Raw genomic sequence first — 19,711 nt, 5'->3', positions numbered from 1 at the left:
TTTCTGATGTTCCTGGACACAATACATGAACCTACTCATGTCTACTGCCTTCATTGCAACTCCTGTTTTTCTCTTGCTTACCACCTGCTTCTACCTCTGCCTGGACACCAATCACTTTCTTGTCTTTTGCTTGCCCCCCCCCCCCCCCCCATAAAATATTACCAACTCCAAAGCTTTCTCCCTCCACCACCTCACTAGATTTAAGTTTGGAGAGGCATCATTTAAATGCAGCTGCAGTGACTTCCAGGGCTCCCAGGTAGCCTAAGATATATTCAATGGGCCCCATCAGTTCATTTAGAGAGGCCCAAGTAGTGGTGTCGCTATGGGGTGCAGCGTGGAGGGTGTAATGTACTCACTGATTCATCTTTGGGCCTCATTCACACAGGGCGTGCTGCAGACATGCGTCTAACATGTGGGGCTGTCTTTTACTGGCTTGGGGATGCATAAAATGTTGCATATATCCCTGTGTCGGCATCCCATTTATTTCTACTGACACACACATCTATTGTGTCCCAATATGTCATGTGTGTGGGTGTGCGCTCAGGGACCCGTACCAGCATGTCATATTGGGACATAGCGGCTATGTCAGTGCAGCCATGTGTCAGAATACAAATAAATGGGTATCACTGTTTTAAACAAGGCTAGGACTGTATGATATGTTAAATACAGTTCTGTAAGCAACACCTTATTTTCTGGCAGTGCCCCTCCCGAGACTAGACTCTGGATCCGCCCCTTCCCCCTGATATGGTTATCTTGAGGACTGTGACTCAATGTCAGCTTGCAGCAAAATAGTCTGGGGACCACTAGAGTAACTAACTCATCACTCTTTGTGGGGTGTCCTGGGTGATCCTGTTTCCCCTACAAAACGTGTCACCTGTAATAGGCAGGATGTTATGATTCAGGTTTGTTCAATAACATAAGTAAACCTTCACTTTGCTAAGTTAACATTCTTTACACCTTTAATAAATGAACCCCCATGTATCTTCATCAAGGACACAGTTGCACGTAGAAGTGATGAACAAGCACTAACATCTTTTTTCCTATGCTCTCAGTCAATAATTAATCAATAATTTTTGCAAATATGAGCTTAGCAGGATGTGATTATTGGTACATGTTGTAGAGGTTGCAAGGAGTGGCAACAAAAGGGCTACATTTTTTATTGTTATAAATACATTTGACATGTGGAACTGGAAGACAGACAATACTTTTCTGTCATAAATATATTGCGCACAGTGCTTGTTTGTAATGAGAGTTGATAATACATAGTCGCAGGAACCATTGACCATATTTGTGGTGATTTCCAAGAGTCTGATTACCCAGTCTGATGCGAGAGCTCATTTGGCACATAACAGCAGTTCCTGCTCAACAGAAGGCTAACTCTCTCTGTGATTTCCAAATTTCTGAGATATTCTAGATATTCTGCTGTTCAGAAAAAAAGTGTATGCTAATAAATATGGCCCATTATAGCTTTATGGGTGCCAAGACTCTAAAAGAAAAGTTTGAAATAGAAAAGTAGCATCATTGAAGAGCAAGTTAACATTTTACTAATATGGGTTAACTTTCCAGATTTAAAGCATCATTTCAGATTTTTTTTAAGTTGTGTCATAGGAGGTATAAATGTAAAAAAGCAATACTAATGGGAACCCTGGAAGACCTATATACAAAAACCTCCACATCTCTATTAGTAGTACACAACAGTAGTATCTACTACTAAGTGGCTCTCTGATGCCTAAAAGATCCCCCCTCCTTCTTCTTTCTTTTCCCTTTCTCCTTTTATATTACTCTTTGTACAACCTGGTAATCCACTTGCATGATGCCACATGCGAACACCAGGGGACAGTCTGTCACTGACAATACTACCGTTCTAACTCTGGCAAACCTCTGCATCTGGTAGTAAGGTCAACACATAACTTTATTAGATGCACTGAAGACATATACCAACTTCGCACCTTCCTATTGTGTATCTCCATATTATTCAAGCATTCGTATAGAACAGAGACTAAGTGGGGCACATATGGTGTCAAATCTACCCACTGGATATTGAATGCTTTTACAGTATGTTTCCTATATTTTGTATTATGAACCGGTGGCAAATTCTCCCTCACCTTGACACAGTCTGATCCCACTAGGGGTGTAGGGACAAGGAACAAAGCACTCAGTTGTGGGTAGGTCAATCATCACGAACCCCACAAGTTTCCTTCACCACATGGTGCTCTATGTCTTCATGTGTTATGCTGCGTACACATCAGCAGGATGTATGACAGAAAAAGTCAGACGGGAGCTTTTTATCGTTCATTCAGATTCGTGTATATGCCCCATCTGACTTTTTACATCTAAAATTCTGACGGACCTAGAAATGGAGCATTCTTTCTAAATATTTCCGACGGAACCAATTCCTTTCGGGAAAACTGCTCATCTGTATGCTGTTCCGATGGACCAAAAACAACGTATGCTCTGAAGCAAGTATGAGGCGGAAGCTATTGGCTACTGGTTATTGAACTTCCTTTTTCTAGTCCCATCGTACGTGCTGTATGTCACTGTGTTCTTGACGATTGGACTTTGGTGTGATTGTGTGTATGCAAGACAGTTTCAGCGGAATTACGCTGGAACTCCGTTGGAAAAACCTTCGGAGTTGTACAGAGCATCAAAGTTTTGTATGTGTAACAGACATCCTTTCAGATATCTCTTGTTTAATGCTTTTGTCTTTCTTTGTAAAATCTTAATAAAAATATTGAAATATGAAAAAGCAATACTTATCTCTTCTCATGTGTTGTCCCATGCAGTAATTCCTTTCTGCAACTAGATATCCTCAGTCGGGATTGACATTTTTGTTTATGTACAAAAATGAAAAAGTGGTGGATAGATAAAAATAGTGGCTGGATTATGAATGCATGTTGGACTGCCATTTGCTTGTTGTGGACTTTTTGAACATGTTCAGTCTTTAGGGCTGAATTTATTCTTTCCAGCAGCTGAATTAATCAGAAGTTAAATGTAGCTTACAGTGAAGAGAAGTGAATGTATGTATAAGTCAGGCAGTACAGTGCCTAAGTGGTGAGGACCACTGTCTGGCAACACTAGGGTTGTTGGTTCAAATGCCAACAATGACACTACCTGCCTGGAGTTTGCATGTTCTCCCTGTGCCTGTGTGGGTTTCCTCCCACTCGCCAAAGACATGCTGGTAGGTTATTTGGCTCCTGTCTAAATTGGCCCTAGTATGTGTATGTATGAGTGTGCGTTAGGGACCTTATTTTGTATGCTCCTTGGAGTCAGGGACTGTTATGAATGTACAATATACAGTATGTAAGGTGCTGTGTAAATTGTGAGCTCTAAATAAGTAACAATAATAAATAATTCTTGTGCATATTAACCACTTCAGCCCTGGAAGATTTTACCTCCTTCCTGACCAGAGCATTTTATGCAATTCAGCACTGCATCAATTTAGCTGACAATAGCGCAGTTGTGCAATGCTGTACCCAAACACAATTGATGTCCTTTTTTTCTCACAAAGAGAACTTTATTTTGGTGGTATTTGATCACCTCTGCGGTTTTTATTTTTTGCGCTATAAACAAAAAAAGAGCGACAATTTAAAAAAAAAAAAGTAATATTTTTTACTTTTTGCTATAATAAATATCCCCAAAATAATATATATATATATAAAAAAAAAAAAATTCTTTCTCAGTTTAGGCCAATATGTACAGTATTCTTCTACATATTTTTGGTAAAACAAAAATGCAATAAGCGTATATTGATTGGTTTGCGCAAAAGTTATAGCATCTACGAAATAGGGGATAGATTGATGGCATTTTTATTATTATTATTTTTTTATTAGTAATGGTGGCAATCTGCGATTTTTTTTTATCATGACTGAGACATGATGGTGGGCACATCGGACACTTTTTTGGGACAATTGTCATTTATAGAGCGATCAGTGCTATAAAAATGCACTGATTACTGTGTAAATGACACTGGCAGGGAAGGGGTTAAACACTAGGGGGTGATCAAGGGGTTAAGTGTGTCCTAGGGAGGTGTTCTAACTTTAAGGGGGGTGGGCTACCACTGACATGACAGCGATCACTGCTCCCATGACAAAGGCATCTCTCCATTCTGCCTCTCCTCACCACAATCACGGGCCGCCGGCAAACATCAAGTTCCCGTAACCTGCGGGTATTCTCCCATGGCGTGCAGCATGTGCGCCCGATAGGTGGCAATTTCAAAGGGACGTACAGGTATGCCCATTTTCCTGTCTGTGCCATTCTGCCGACGTACATCTGTGTGTGGCGGTCGCAAGCGGTTAAAGCTTATCTGGGGCTTCTAAATGTGTTTTGGGTAAAGTAAATTTAAATTTTCTTTTGGGTAAGGAATAGTTAGAATGCCTGATTTATTTGTTTACTGTTTAATAAGAGAGAGCAATGTCCACTTTCTGTCTTTTGGGCAGATCAGAGTAAACTGCTATCATGAAGGAGCATGTGCTTCCAGTATTAAGCATATGCTGCTCAATAAGTGGAAAAGGAGAGACAGGAAGGGAATCCCATAGTGTAATAAAATCTGATCCGTTTATTTAAATGAATGAAAATATACTCACAATTACAAACATTAAAAACATGTACATGCGATACTGCTGGACCTTGCCTGCATGATAACGTTACCGCTAATGGACCCGCCCTGACATGTTTTGTTCCACAGAACATCCTCAGAGTACAACAACCCTCTGAGGACATTCTGTGGAACAAAACATGTCAGGGCAGGGCCATTAGCGGTGAAGTCACTACACGGACCAGGTCCGTTGGAGAGTTTTGGGTACAACAGTTTATTGTGATATCACAGGCGCAATTTTAAGACTTGACAGGTTTGGTATCTATTTACTTGATGCAACACATTTTTTAAAATAATTAAAAAAAAATGGGGTATTATATTGTGTTTGTTTGTACTAAAATTCATTTTATTGTATTTTTATTGCATTTTTTCCTAAAAATATGTTTTTGATAAACGGTTGAGCAAAATATAAAAGTTTAAAAACAACCATCTTTTTATTCTACAAGGCCTCACCTAATTAAGTTTCCATGTCAAAATGTAGAATTTGTTATTCACCTTCAACTATCACTAAAAGTGACTTTTTTTAAACATTATATACCGTATACCTATATATCTACAATTCTGTTTATCGGGATCTCTGCCCACTGCAGACATGATTCATTTTTTTGTTTCCTTGCAGACAAATGTAAGATTACCATATTTTATTATACTTTTTTTGATCTTTTTAAAATATCATTGAAGCAGAAAATGTGCTTTACAATTTACTAATTGCTTCCAAATTGATGACTTTTTTACAAAGAAAAGTACAAGGTAATGAATATTGAATCTTCTTATGTTTTAATGGATTATGAGCTAATATATACTGCCTGATCATGAGCACATTGACTAAGTACAATGGATCATTATGTTCCATGGTGGGAGGCATTAATGAATATGCCACCCTTAGGAACTTAATTCTTATTTATGAATGATGTATATTATATAGTAAAACCTTTCAGTCTGCCATAGCTAGCAAAGTCAGAGTGAAATCAAGCCTAACGATCTGCATGTTTATTCTTGTCCAGTGACTTAGATAAGTACTGAGCAAATTAAATGAGCATGACTACCAAAGAACTAGCTTTTCATAAGCCACATTTTTTTAATACTGATTATTTTTATATGTAATACTATGGGTACATTTTGGATTATAACCAGTTGCTATATAAATGTGTAAGTCTACCTGAGTATATCCTTGTCTATTATATAGATATTGGAGACTCATATGATCTGTAGAAGCTTCTCTGTTTGCACTTTAGGCTCAAACCATCACCCAGGTAATACAGTAGATCCACAGTAACTTATGTTTCACTTTTTTATTTTTGTATTATAGTCATGACCAACTGGTCATGGATACTTAATGGTAAGAAAACCTTTTTTTTACATTCAATTATAGGCCATACTTCCACCTGTTGGCCTCAGGCCGCGTACACACGGGCGGACTGTTCGCTCAACTTTGTCCGCTGAACAGTGTTTCAGCGGACAGTCCGCCCGTGTGTGGGCTTTCAGCGGACAGTTTCAGCGGACAGTTTGACGGACAAAGTCTTTCGGAAATTCCGAAAAACTGTCCGCTGAAACTTTGTTTGAGCGAACAGTCCGCCCGTGTGTAGGCCACTTTCGAAATGAGCAAACTGTTCCCGCTCGGAGGAAAGTCTGCTCATTACGAGCGCGTCTCCAGGTAGGCGGGGCCCGCGACGGAGACGTCGCGGGCTCCGCCGCCTGGAATGGACTTAAAGGGGAACCCCAACGCCGAAAAAAATCGGCGTGGGGGTCCCCCCAAAGTCCACAACAGACCCTTGTCCGAGCACGCTACCCGGCCGGCCAGGAAAGGGGGGCGAGCGAGCGCACCCCCCCTTCTGAGCCGTACCAGGCCGCGTGCCCTCAACATGGGGGGTGCCTTGGGGAAGGGGGGGCCGCGCAGCCCCCCCACCCCAAAGCACCTTGTCCCCATGTTGATGAGGACAAGGGCCTCTTCCCGACAACCCTGGCCGTTGGTTGTCGGGGTCTGCGGGCGGGGGGCTTATCGGAATCCGGGAGCCCCCTTTAATAAGGGGGCCCCCGGATACCGGCCCCCCACCCTATGTGAATGAGTATGGGGTACAATGTACCCCTACCCATTCACCTGTAAAATAAAAGTACCCAAAAAAAAACACAACACACGAGAAAAAATATTTTATTGCACAGCTCCGGGGGTCTTCCGTCTTCGGGGGTCTTCTCGCCGGACTCCTCCGCTATCTTCGTGTAGCTCTTTTGCTAGCGGAGGAGTCCGGCTTTCTTCCTCCCCGCCGCCGGCCTCTTCTCCCGACTTCGGGGGTCTTGTCCCCCTCTTCGGTTCTTTTGCCGGGCCACCGCGCCTTCTTATAGCTCTTTTACAGGCGGTGGCCCGGTCTTCTGTCGCCGCTGTCGCCGTCGCCGCCTTCCGTTCTTCTTCTTCTTCTTCTTGTTCTTCTTGTTCTTCTCCAGGAGATGTTGACACGACGCTCTCTCCGGCCACAATGCCAGAGCCGCCCTGCGCTGCCACTTATATAGTGGCAATGGGGTGGTGTCACATGGTATATGTCACATGGGTTGGTCACATGGTGACCCTGCCCCCTTACGATGTCATAGTCCCCATGTGACCAACCCATGTGACATATACCATGTGACACTGCCCCATTGCCGCTCAACGGCCAACGGCCAGGGTTGTCGGAAAGAGGCCCTTGTCCTCATCAACATGGGGACAAGGTGCTTTGGGGTGGGGGGGCTGCGCGGCCCCCCCTTCCCCAAGGCACCCCCCATGTTGAGGGCACGCGGCCTGGTACGGCTCAGAAGGGGGGGTGCGCTCGCTCGCCCCCCTTTCCTGGCCGGCCGGGTAGCGTGCTCGGACAAGGGTCTGTTGTGGACTTTGGGGGAACCCCCACGCCGATTTTTTTCGGCGTTGGGTGTCCCTTTAAGTCCATTCCAGGCGGCGGTGCCCGCGACGTCTCCTTTGCGGGCCCCGCCTACCTGTACACGCGCTCGAAATGGGCGGACTTGCCTCCGCCTTACGTGGGCGAGTCCGTTCATTTCAAAAGTTGAGCGAACTGTTTGGCAAACAGTTCGCTGAAACAGTCCGCTCAAAAAGTGCCGTGTGTGGGCAAGTCCGCTCATGCAAATTTTGAGCGGACTGTTGCGGCAACTGTTTGACGAACAAAGTTTCAGCGAACAGTCCCCGCGTGTGTACGCGGCCTCAGTGCTTTTGACTGTCCTACCCTGGAGATCCCTTCTTGAGAGGGGGAGGGCCCGTCACTTCCGGCTTCTTGACCTGTTTTTCCAACAAAGAAAAAACTATCCTCTAGTGTGTTTATGCAAATTTCTTCATGGGATAGAGCTTTTCTTTAGAACAAAACATGGAATGTTTTATCTGTGACACCACTACAGTACATGCAAGTGCATCCCATATACTATACATAAAAAAGATTTGTTTATAAGAGCATATACATGTTTTGAATTAATGTATATTGATAGCACATGTTCTTTGCAATGTCATAGATGCATATGTGTGTATCCTGAAGAACACACCTGAAGAAAGAATTTATCTGAAACATTGGGTGAAGGATCACATTACACCGTGTGCTGTAATTTTGGTGTCCTATATATATATATATTTGTATACATTCCAAAACATTTGTTCATTGTCTTAATTATCATGTTTTTAACCACTTGCTTACTGGGCACTTAAACACCCTTCCTGCCCAGACCAATTTTCAGCTTTCGGTGCTCTCACACTTTGAATGACAATTACTCAGTCATGCAACACTGTACCCAAATGAATTTTGTGTCCTTTTTTTCCCCACAAATAGAGCTTTCTTTTTGTGGTATTTGATCACCTCTGGGGTTTTTATTTTTTGCGCTATAAATGAAAAAAGACCAAAAATTTTGAAAAAAAACACATATTTCTTTGTTTCTGTGACAGAATTATGTAAATTATAAATTTTTCTTCATAAATTTTGGCCACAATTTATACTGCTACATATCTTTGGTAAAAATAACCCAAATTAGTGGATATTATTTGGTCTTTGTGAAAGTTAGAGAGTCTACAAGCTGTGGTGCGAATCGCACAAAATTGATCACATCTGATGTGCTGTGGCCGATCTCATTTCTTGTGACCCGAACAAGTCAGGAAAGTACAAATACCCCCAAATGACCCCTTTTTGGAAAGTAGACATTCCAAGGTATTTAGTAAGAGGCATGGTGAGCTTTTTGATGATGCAATTTTTTCCCACAATTCTTTGCAAAATTAAGATTTTTCATTTTTTTTCCCACAAAATTGTCATTGTAATAGGTTATTTCTCTCACATGGCACGTGTATACCACAAATGACACCCCCAAAAAAATTCTGCTACTCCTCCTGAGTATTACAATACCACATGTGGGACTTTTTCACAGCCTGGCCACATAGAGAGGCCCAACATGCAGGGAGCGCCATCACGTGTTCTAGGAGCATAAATTACACATCTAACTTGTTGACTACTTATAACACTTTTGAAGGCCCTGGAGCACCAGGACAATGACACGTGACACTGATGACAGATGGCACTGATACGTGGCAATGATGACACTTATACGTGGCACTGATGACACGTGGCACTGATGACAGATGGCACTAATATGTGGCACTGATGACAGATGGCACTTATACGTGGCACTGATGACACATGGCACTTATACGTGGTACTGATGACACGTGGCACTAATACGTGGCACTGATGACAGATGGCACTAAAACGTGGCATTAATACGTGCCACCGATGACAGATGGCACTAATACGTGGCACCGATGACGCGTGACACTGATGACAGATGGCACTGATAAGTGGCATTGATGACACGTGACACTGACAACAGATGGCACGTGACACTGACAGGTGGCACTGATGAGAAATGGCACTGATACGTGGCACTGATGACAGATGGCACTAATATGTGGCACTGATGACAGATGGCACTATGTGGCACTGATGACACGTGGTACTGATGACAGATGGCACTTATATGTGGCACTGATGACAGATGGCACTGGGGACAAATGGCACTGACAACAGGTGGCACTGGGGACAGATAGCACTAACAGGTGGCACTGGGGGCAGGTAGCACTGGGACGGATGGCACTGGGGTGGATGGCACTGGGGTTGATGGCACTGGGGCAGGATGGCACTGGGGTGGATGGCACTGGGGCAGATGGCACTGGGGCAGGATAGCACTGGGGCAGGATAGCACTGGGGCAGGATAACACTGGGGCAGGATGGCACTGGGGGAGGATGGCACTGGGGGAGGATGGCACATTTTTTTAACTTTTTTTTTTTTTTTTTACACTTACGGCTGCTGCAGCCGTTCATCTCTCCCCTCTCACACGCTGTCTGTGTGAGGAGGGAGAGCGGCGCTGAGAGATGATCTCATATGTTTACATATGAGATCATCTCACATTGGACACGCCAATCGCGCTGTAAACGGCCGCTGTGATTGGCCGTTTACAGCAATCTGTTTGCCTGTCTCCAGGGGACACGGCAAACACAGAACTTCCCCGATGCGCGCCCACGGAGGCGCGCATTGTGGAAGTGAACAACAGGACGTCCAGGGACGGCCTCCCGGACGAAAGCGCCTGCTCTACGGCTGTCATTCGTCTATAGGGAGGGCGCGAGGAGGTTAAGCATGTTTTGTTAAATAAATAATTTTGCTATAATTCCATTATGCATCAGAACTTTCGACCGCAATTTCGTACGAACTTTAGAACCCCATTGAAGTCTATGCGACACGAACGTTTGAAATAAAAAGTGCTAATTTTAATGGCTAATATGCAAGATACTGTCCTAAAAAGGGTTTGGGGACCTGGCTCCTGCCCCAGGGGACATGGGTCAATGCCTAAAATGATTTTAAAAATGGTCGTTTTGGCGGGAGCACTGATTTTAATGATGATTAAAGTGAAAAAAAAGTTAAATATTTCTTTAAATATCGTGCCTGGGGGGTGTCTATAGTATGCCTGTGAAGTGCCCCGTGTTTCCCGTGTTTAGAACAGTCCCTGCACAAAATGACATTTAACGGAAAAAAGTCATTTAAAACTGCTTGCGTTTTTAATGTAATATCTGGTTCCGACAATATGGATGAAAAAACAGGGGCTGAAAAATTGGGCCTTAGGCACTGGTGCTACAACACTGCAACCTCTCCCATATACTCTAGTTATAGTGCAGGAATGAGCCCTGCTGCAAAGCATTGCATCAAAAATTTTAATTAAACGCCCCTGTTAAACAGGGGCTCAAAAATTGGGCTGGTGTCACTGGTGCTAAGACACTGCAACCTCTCCCATATACTCTAGTTGTAGTGCAAGAATGAGCCCTGCTGCAAAGCATTGCATCAAAAATTGTAATTAAATGCCCCTGTTAAACAGGGGCTGAAAAATTGGGCCTTAGGCACCGGTGCTGGTGCCACGACACTGAAACCTCTCCCATATACTCTAGTTGTAGTGCAGGAATGAGCCCTGCTGCAAAGCATTGCATCAAAAATTGTAATTAAACGCCCCTGTTAAACAGGGGCAGAAAAATTGGGCCTTAGGCACTGGTGCTGGTGCCACGACACGGCAACCTCTCCCATATACTCTAGTTTTAGTGCAGGAATTAGCCCTGCTGCAAAGCATTGCATCAAAAATTGTAATTGAACGCCCCTGTTAAACAGGGGCAGAAAAATTGGGCTGATGGCATCACCCAGAACCAAAAATGTTCTTCCAATATATCAGCGGAGGAGGAAGAGGATAGACAATCAACATAACAGGACAGTCACTCAGCATCAGCATAGGCAATCTTGAAGGGATGTGATATTTAAAAAAAAATTATTCGGTTACATCAGCTTCAGGTGCTTGGTAGCTGTGGGTGATCCAAGACTGATTCATCTTGATGAAGGTCAGTCGATCAACCGATTCGGTGGACAGACGCACCCTGTGATCGGTAACAAAGCCACCAGCAGCACTGAAGGTGTGTTCCGAAAGAACGCTGGATGCAGGACAGGTCAGTAGCTCAATTGCATACTGTGCAAGCTCTGGCCAGTGATCCATCCTCAAGACCCAGTAAGCCAGAGGATTTTCCATGGGAAAGGTGTCCAAGTCTGACCTTGCCCCTAGGTATTCCTGCACCATGTAAATCAGACGCTGGAGATGGTTGCTGGAACCGATCATACCTTGGGGCTGCGGACTAAAAAATTGTCTGAACGCATCGGTCAGACGGCCACCTTCTCCACTGCTCCTTCTGACCGATGCCTCAGCAACATGTTGTCCAGGACCAGGAGTTTGTAACCTCCCAGTCTCTGGGAACGCGTTGCACAGACCTTTCTGCAAGGCCTCCTGGAGATGTCTCATCCTCTGTTCCCTCTGCAATGGCAAGACAAGGTCGGCAACCTTACCCTTTTACCGTGGATCAAGGAGAGTGGCCAGCCAGTAGTGGTCCCTGTCCTTGATCCGAAGAATACGAGGATCCTTCCGCAGGCTTTGGAGAATCAGGGAGGCCATGCAGCGTAGGTTAGCTGAGGCATTCGGTCCGGAGTCCTTTGGGTCACTAAGGACAACATGATCAACAGCTACCTCCTCCCAGCCATGTACAAGTCCACGGGTTTCTTGGGACTGTAAATCATCCCTACAAGACTGCTGTTGCTGCTGATGCTGAGTGCCAGCCTCCACCTCCATGCTGACACAATCATCCTCCTCCTCCTCCTCATCCTCTTCTTGTGTGATGGGTGGTACAGCAGGAACACTGTCTGGATAAAATCCTCCTCTTCCTGCCTCTGTTCTGCCTCAAGTGCCCTGTCCATTATTCCATGCAGTGTATGCTCTAACAGGTGGACAAGAGGTACAGTGTCACTGATGCATGCACTGTCACTGCTCACCATCCTTGTGGCCTCCTCAAACGGTGGCAGGACAGTGCATGCATCCCTGATCGTGCCCCACTGGCGTGGTGAGAAAAAACCGAGCTCCCCTGTCCTGGTGCCGTAGTCGCACAGGTATTCACTGATGGCCCTCTGCAGCGTGTGCAGCCACTGCAGCATGGCCAACGTTGAGTTCCACCTGGTGGGCATGTCACATATAAGGCGGTTCTTGGGCAGCTTCAACTCCTTTTGGAGCTCAGCCAGCCGAGCACAGGCATTAAATGATCGGCGCAAATGCACACAGACTTTCCTGGCCTGCTTCAGGACATCCTGTAAGCCCGGGTACCTGCCCAAGAACTGCTGTACCACCAGGTTAAGGACGTGAGCCACACAGGGCACATGGGTCAGTTGTCCCTATCGGAGGGCGGAAAGGAGGTTGGTGCCATTGTCGCAAACCACCATTCCTGGCTTAAGCTGGCATGGCGTCAACCACCTCTTGGCCTGCCCCTGCAGAGCTGACAAAATATCTGCCCCAGTGTGGCTCCTGTCTCCCAAACAAACCAGCGCAAGCATGGCATGGCATCGTTTTGCCTGCGTACTTGCGTAGCCCCTTGAACGCCTACGGAGCACCGCTGGTTCTGAGGACAGAGCACTGGAAAAGGCCATGGAGGAAGAAGAAGAGGAGGGGGTGGAGGAGAGAGGTGTGTCACAACCAATAGTAGCATTTTGGAGGCGTGGTGGTGGAACAACCTCCAACACTACTGCACCTTGTCCTGCATCCTTCCCAGCTGCCAGAAGGGTGACCCAATGGGCCGTGAAAGACAGGTAACGTCCCTGTCCATGCCTACTGGACCATGAGTCAGCGGTAATATGCACCTTACCGCTGACCGCCCTGTTCAGCGAGGCAAGAACATTGCCTTCCACATGCCGGTAGAGAGCTGAAATCGCCTTCCGTGAGAGAAAGTGGTGTTTGGGGACCTGCCACTGAGGAACCGCACATTGTACAAACTCACGGAAGGGGGCCGAGTCTACCAACTGAAAAGGCAGCAGTTGAAGTGCTAGCAATTTAGCCAAGCTAGCATTCAATCGCTGGGCATGTGGATGGCTGGGAGTGAACTTCTTTCGACGGTCCAGCAGCTGGGGCAGGGAAATTTGCCTGCTACAATCAGACGTGGGTGTACTGCTAGCAGAGTGCCCGGAAGCACTTGGCTGTGACACACCTAATTCTACACCTTCATTCCTCTCAGAGCAGGTTTCAGAGAGGACTGAAGGTCTAGTGGGGTTGGAGATCCCAGCTGATGAGGAGCAAGGAGAGGTCCACTTTGTTCTTTTGTGTGGGTCTTTGAGGTACGATTGTCAACGAGCTGCATGGCAGGTCAACATATGTCTGGTCAAGCATGTGGTGCCCAAGTGGCTGATGTTTTGGCCACGCGAGATACTCTTGAGACATATGTTGCAAATAGCAGTGGTGCGATCTGATGCACTCGTCTCAAAAAAGGCCCACACCAAAGAACTTTTAGAATAACGGGCAGAGGCAGCGCCCTGCACAGGCGGAGCTCTGCGGTGTGATTCCGTCGGTGTGCTGCCCCTAAGCTGGCCCCCGGAGGGCATCCTGCTTCATTGGACATGTGCCTCCTCCTCCTCCTCTCTCCTACCAGGCACCCACGTGGAGTCAGTGCCCTCATCATCCCCTCCCTCTTCATCGCTGGAGCAAACCTGGCAGTATACTGCAGCTTGTGGAACATGACTGCCAGATTGCTGTCCTTCTTGAGCATCCCCTCTCTCTGCGCTCTTGCTACTGCCTTCCTCTAGCTGAGTATCATCATCAGAGCCTACAAAATACTGGGCATCCTCCTGGAGCATTTATCAAACACTGTGCTCAAAGATTTCAGGGGACTCCTCAGAAGGACGTGGTGGGTCTAGGGAAGGAGTCACTGATGATGACATTGAGACGAGGGAAGACGATGTGTTGGCAGCTGCTTTGCTAGTACCCTGAGCCTGGGTAAGAGAGGATGAGGAGGATGAAGAGGGCTTGGTCATCCACTCTACCAAGTCTTCGGCATGATGAGGCTCAACACGTCCAGCTGCCGAAAAGAAGGACAAGCGTGTCCCATGGCCACGTGCTGATAAAGACGATGCACCAAGGCCACGACCAGCACTGTTGTCTCTAGACACAGAGCCTGCTTGCCCTCTTTTATCGGCTCGCGCCTGTCTGCCTCTCCTTGTTGGCCTTCCAGACATAGTAATGGCCAGAAGGGAGATGGGAAAACCAGCAATTGGGTAGTGCATATTGTGCTGGAGGCACACAACACCCACTAACTCCTGCAGATGGCAGATGGCTCAATTAGAGAAGAGCTATATAGGTGGATATAACGGAGTATACTGCGGTCAGGGCACGCAGACAACACGCACAATCTCCTACAACTGACTGCAAGCTCTATTACAGAAGAGCAATATAGCTAGCTATATAGGTGGATATAATGGTGTATAGTGCGGTCAGGGCACGCAGACAACACGCACAATCTCCTACAACTGACTGCAAGCTCTATTACAGAAGAGCAATATAGCTAGCTATATAGGTGGATATAATGGTGTATAGTGCGGTCAGGGCACGCAGACAACACCCACAAACTCATGCAGATTGCTAAAAGCTCAATTACAGAAGAGTAAGAACACTAAATCGGCTGATAACGAACGGTGTATACTGTTTTGAAGGTACACAGAGAACACCCACTACCTCCTACAGACGCCAACACACTACACAAGGCCGCCACGCTGGTGGCCTTATATAGTGTGGGGCGTGTACTACACAGCCTGAGCTATGATTGGCCACAGGCACCCTGACTGTGGCCAATCATGGCTCTCCTCGCTGCCGGCGCTGTGATTGGCCAAGCATGCGGGGTCACAGTGCATGCTTGGCCAATCATGAGCCAGCAATGCACTGCGATGGCGCAGTGCATTGTGGGCCTTGAGTGCCACACGAATTTGGCGCGAACGGCCCATAACGTTCGGTATTCGCCGAATGTGCAAGCACACGATGTTCGAGTCGAACGTATGTTCGACTCGAACATCAAGCTCATCCCTAACGGGTGCCCCTTGACCATTCAGACATGATCTGTGTGTGGTCAGTAGGGATGCGCTGGGTGTTTGAGTCGAATACATGTTCGACTTGAACACCGGCTGTTTGCCTGTTCGGCAGAGCCGGAACTTTCTAGGCCGTTCGTGCCATATTCGTGTGGTGCTCACGGCCCACAACGCACAACCCACAAGCATAGTAGTGCCTTGCTGGCTCATGATTGGCCAAGCATGCACTGTGACCTGCATGCTTGGCCAATCACAGCGCTGGCAGCGAGGAGAACCATAATTGGCCACAAGCAGGGTGCCTATGGCCTATTATACCTCAGGGGCGGCCTTGTGTAGTGTGTTGCTGCATTCAGAGAGACAGGATAGGCAGGGACAGTGTCTTCCTTTCTTGTGATTGAACCCAGTGCAGTTAGAGTTGGTGTATTGTGCCTCCTGCACAGTTTACACCTGAAGCTACCCCCAATTGCTAGTGTTGTTCTGTTCCTATATAACAGGCAGCTGCAGCAGTTAGAGTTGGTGTATTGTGCCTCCTGCACAGTATACACCTGAAGCTACCCCCAATTGCTGATGTTGTTCTGTTTCTATACCACAGGCAGCTGCAGCAGTTACAGTGGTTTTATTGTGCCTCCTGCACAGTATACACCTGAAGCTACCCCCAATTGCTGGTGTTGTTCTGTTCCTATATCACAGGCAGCTGCAGTAGTTACAGTCGGTGTATTGTGCCTCCTGCACGGTATACACCTGAAGCTACCCCCAATTGCTGGTGTTGTTCTGTTCCTATACCATAGGCAGCTGCAGCAGTTAGAGTGTATATATTGGGGCTCCTGCACCGTATACACCTGAAACTACCCCCAATTGCTGGTGTTGTTCTGTTTCTATACCACAGGCATCTGCAGCAGTTACAGTGGGTGTATTGTGCCTCCTGCAAAGTATATACCTGAAGCTACCCCCAATTGATAGTGTTGTTCTGTTCCTATACCACAGGCAGCTGCAGAAGTTACAGTTGGTGTATTGTGCCTCCTGCACAGTATACACCTGAAGCTACCCCCAATTGCTAGTGTTGTTCTGTTCCTATACCACAGGCAGTTGCAGAAGTTACAGCTGGTGTATTGTGCCTCCTGCACAGTATACACCTGAAGCTACTGCCAATTGCTGGTGTTGTTCTGTTTCTATACCACAGGCAGCTGCAGCAGTTACAGTTGGTGTATTGTGCCTCCTGCACAGTATACACCTGAAGCTACCCCCAATTGCTGGTGCTGTTCTGTTCCTATACCACAGGCAGCTGCAGCAGTTACAGTGGGTTTATTGTGCCTCCTGCACAGTATACACCTGAAGCTACCCCCAATTGCTGGTGTTGTTCTGTTCCTATATCACAGGCAGCTGCAGTAGTTACAGTCGGTGTATTGTGCCTCCTGCACAGTAAACACCTGAAGCTACCCCCAATTGCTAGTGTTGTTCTGTTCCTATACCACAGGCAGCTGCAGCAGTTACAGCTGGTGTATTGTGCCTCCTGCACACTATACACCTGAAGCTACCCCTAATTGCTGGTGCTGTTCTGTTCCTATACCACAGGCAGCTGCAGCAGTTACAGTGGGTTTATTGTGCCTCCTGCACAGTATACACCTGAAGCTACCCCCAATTTCTGGTGTTGTTCTGTTCCTATATCACAGGCAGCTGCAGTAGTTACAGTAGGTGTATTGTGCCTCCTGCACAGTATACACCTGAAGCTACCCCCAATTGCTGGTGTTGTTCTGTTCCTATACCACAGGCAGCTGCAGCCGTTACAGTGGGTGTATTGGGCCTCCTGCACCGTATACACCTGAATCTACCCCCAATTGTTGGTGTTGTTCTGTTCCTATACCACAGGCAGCTGCAGCAGTTACAGTGGGTATATTGGGCCTCCTGTACCATATACACCTGAAACTACCCCCAATTGCTGGTGTTGTTCTGTTTCTATACCACAGGCATCTACAGCAGTTACAGTGGGTGTATTGTGCCTCCTACACAGTATATACCTGTAGCTACCCCCAATTGCTAGTGTTGTTCTGTTCCTATACCACAGGCAGCTGCAGAAGTTACAGTTGGTGTATTGTGCCTCCAGGCACAGTATACACCTGAAGCTACCCCCAATTGCTGGTGTTGTTCTGTTCCTATACCACAAGCAGGCAGCTGCAGTAATTACAGTCAGTGTACTGTGCCATCTGCTCAGTGTGCACCTAAAGCTACCCAAATTGCTGGTGTTCTCATCTCCCTGCAGGCCATTAGTATGTCTGGAAGCCCAACAAGGAGAGGCAGACAGTCACGAGGCAATAAAAGAGGTCAAGCAGGCTCTGTGTCTAGAGGCAACAGTGCTGGTCGTGGACACGGAGCATTGTCATCAGCATGTGGCCATGGGACACACTTGTCTTTATTTTCGGAAGCTGGACGTGTTGAGCCACAATGCGCTGAAGACTTGCTAGAGTGGATGACCAAGCCCTCCTCATCCTCCTCATCCTCTCTCACCCAGGCTCAGGGTACTGGCAAAGCAGCTGCCAATGCGTCCTCTTCCCTCATCTCAACGTCATCAGTCACTCCTTCCCTAGGCCCACCATGTACTCCTGAGGAGTCCCCTGAACTGTTTGAGCACAGTGTTGGGTACATGCTCCAGGAGGATGGCCAATGTTTTGAAGGCTCTGATGATGATTCCCAGCTAGAGGAAGGCAGTAGCTTGAGCCCAGAGAGAAGGGATGCTCAAGAAGGACAGCAATCTGGCAGTCATGTTCCACCAGCTGCAGCATACTGCCAGGTTTGCTCCAGTGATGAAGAGGGAGGGGAGGTCACTGACTCCACATGGGTGCCTGATAGGAGAGAGGAGGAGAAGGAGGAGGAGGCACATCTGCAATGAGAATACATGAAAATTATTGCGCTAACCTATATATAAAAAGTAAACCAAGCTGCTACACACAAATGTGAGAAAATTCATATGCAAAAAGAAACTATAATGTAGCGCTAAAATGAAAAATAGAAAGAAAAATAAGTGGTGAAGTGACTAACACCAACAAAAATAACCATAAAGTCCCAAGAATGAAGTGAATCAGTCCTTGAAATCCATGTGAGTCTTGGATGTAGTGGTTCATACAGTGCATAAGCAAAAAGATAATCCAAAAGACATCCAAAGCAATAACATCCAAATGAAATATGAAAAAGGTGGATACTCTTACCAGAGCCACAGGACCTGCATGTGGGCAACACCAGGTCAAGCAAGCATACACGAATGAATCCTCGACTCTACAGGAACTGTACGACAGATCACAGATGGTCCATCAGCCAATGGGGGGGCTGTAGGTCTTTCAATCAGTAAAGGAACAGTCAACACCATATCAAGGGTTCCAATCTTCCTTCCAAAGGTTCCAATAAAAGGAAAGATGGTCTATGACCGGTAACTCAACAGTGGAGAAAAAATTCATGGAGGGAATCATATTCAAAATACTGATGCCTGATGCATCAGTAGAAGTCCTTTGGGACGAAATGCATAGGGAAAGGTTTCTATGTTCCCTGTATTGCCTTTTATTATGTGATCACATTTTTAAAATTTTATTTTTATTGTATATGCTAGTTTTATGCCAATAAACAGCAAATTCTGTTTTTTTTATCTACACTATGGGAAGTCGTTGTTCTTTTTGTTTTGCATATGCCTCCAAAATGTTACTACTGGTTGTGACACAACTCTCTGCTCCAACCCCTCCTCTTCTTCTTCCTCCATGACCTCTTTCTGTTCTTTGTTCTCGGAAACAGCGGTGCTCCGTAGGCGTTCAAGGATACGCAAGTACGCAGGCAAAAAGATGCCATGCCGTGCTTGCGCTGGTGTGCTTGGGGGACAGGAGCCACACTGGGGCAGATATTTTGTCAGCTCTGCAGGGGCAGGCTGAGAGGTGGTTGACGCCATGCCAGCTTAAGCCAGGAATGGTGGTTTGTGACAATGGCACCAACCTCCTCTCCACCCTCCGACAGGGACAACTGACCCATGTCAGTGGGGCATGATCAGGGATGCATGCACTGTCTTGTCACCATTTGAGGAGGCCACGAGTGACAGTGCATGCATCAGTAACACTGTACCTCTTGTCCACCTATTGGAGCATACACTATAATAATGGACAGGGCACTTGAGGCAGAACAGAGGCAGGAAGAGGAGGAGGAGGGCCTCTCAAGGTC

This window comes from Lithobates pipiens, unplaced genomic scaffold (genome assembly GCF_037356315.1).
Source record: "Lithobates pipiens isolate NorthernLeopardFrog02 unplaced genomic scaffold, aLitPip1_a1.2 Scaffold_22, whole genome shotgun sequence".
NCBI lineage: Eukaryota > Metazoa > Chordata > Amphibia > Anura > Ranidae > Lithobates > Lithobates pipiens.
Note: the sequence above shows the minus strand (reverse complement) of the source record.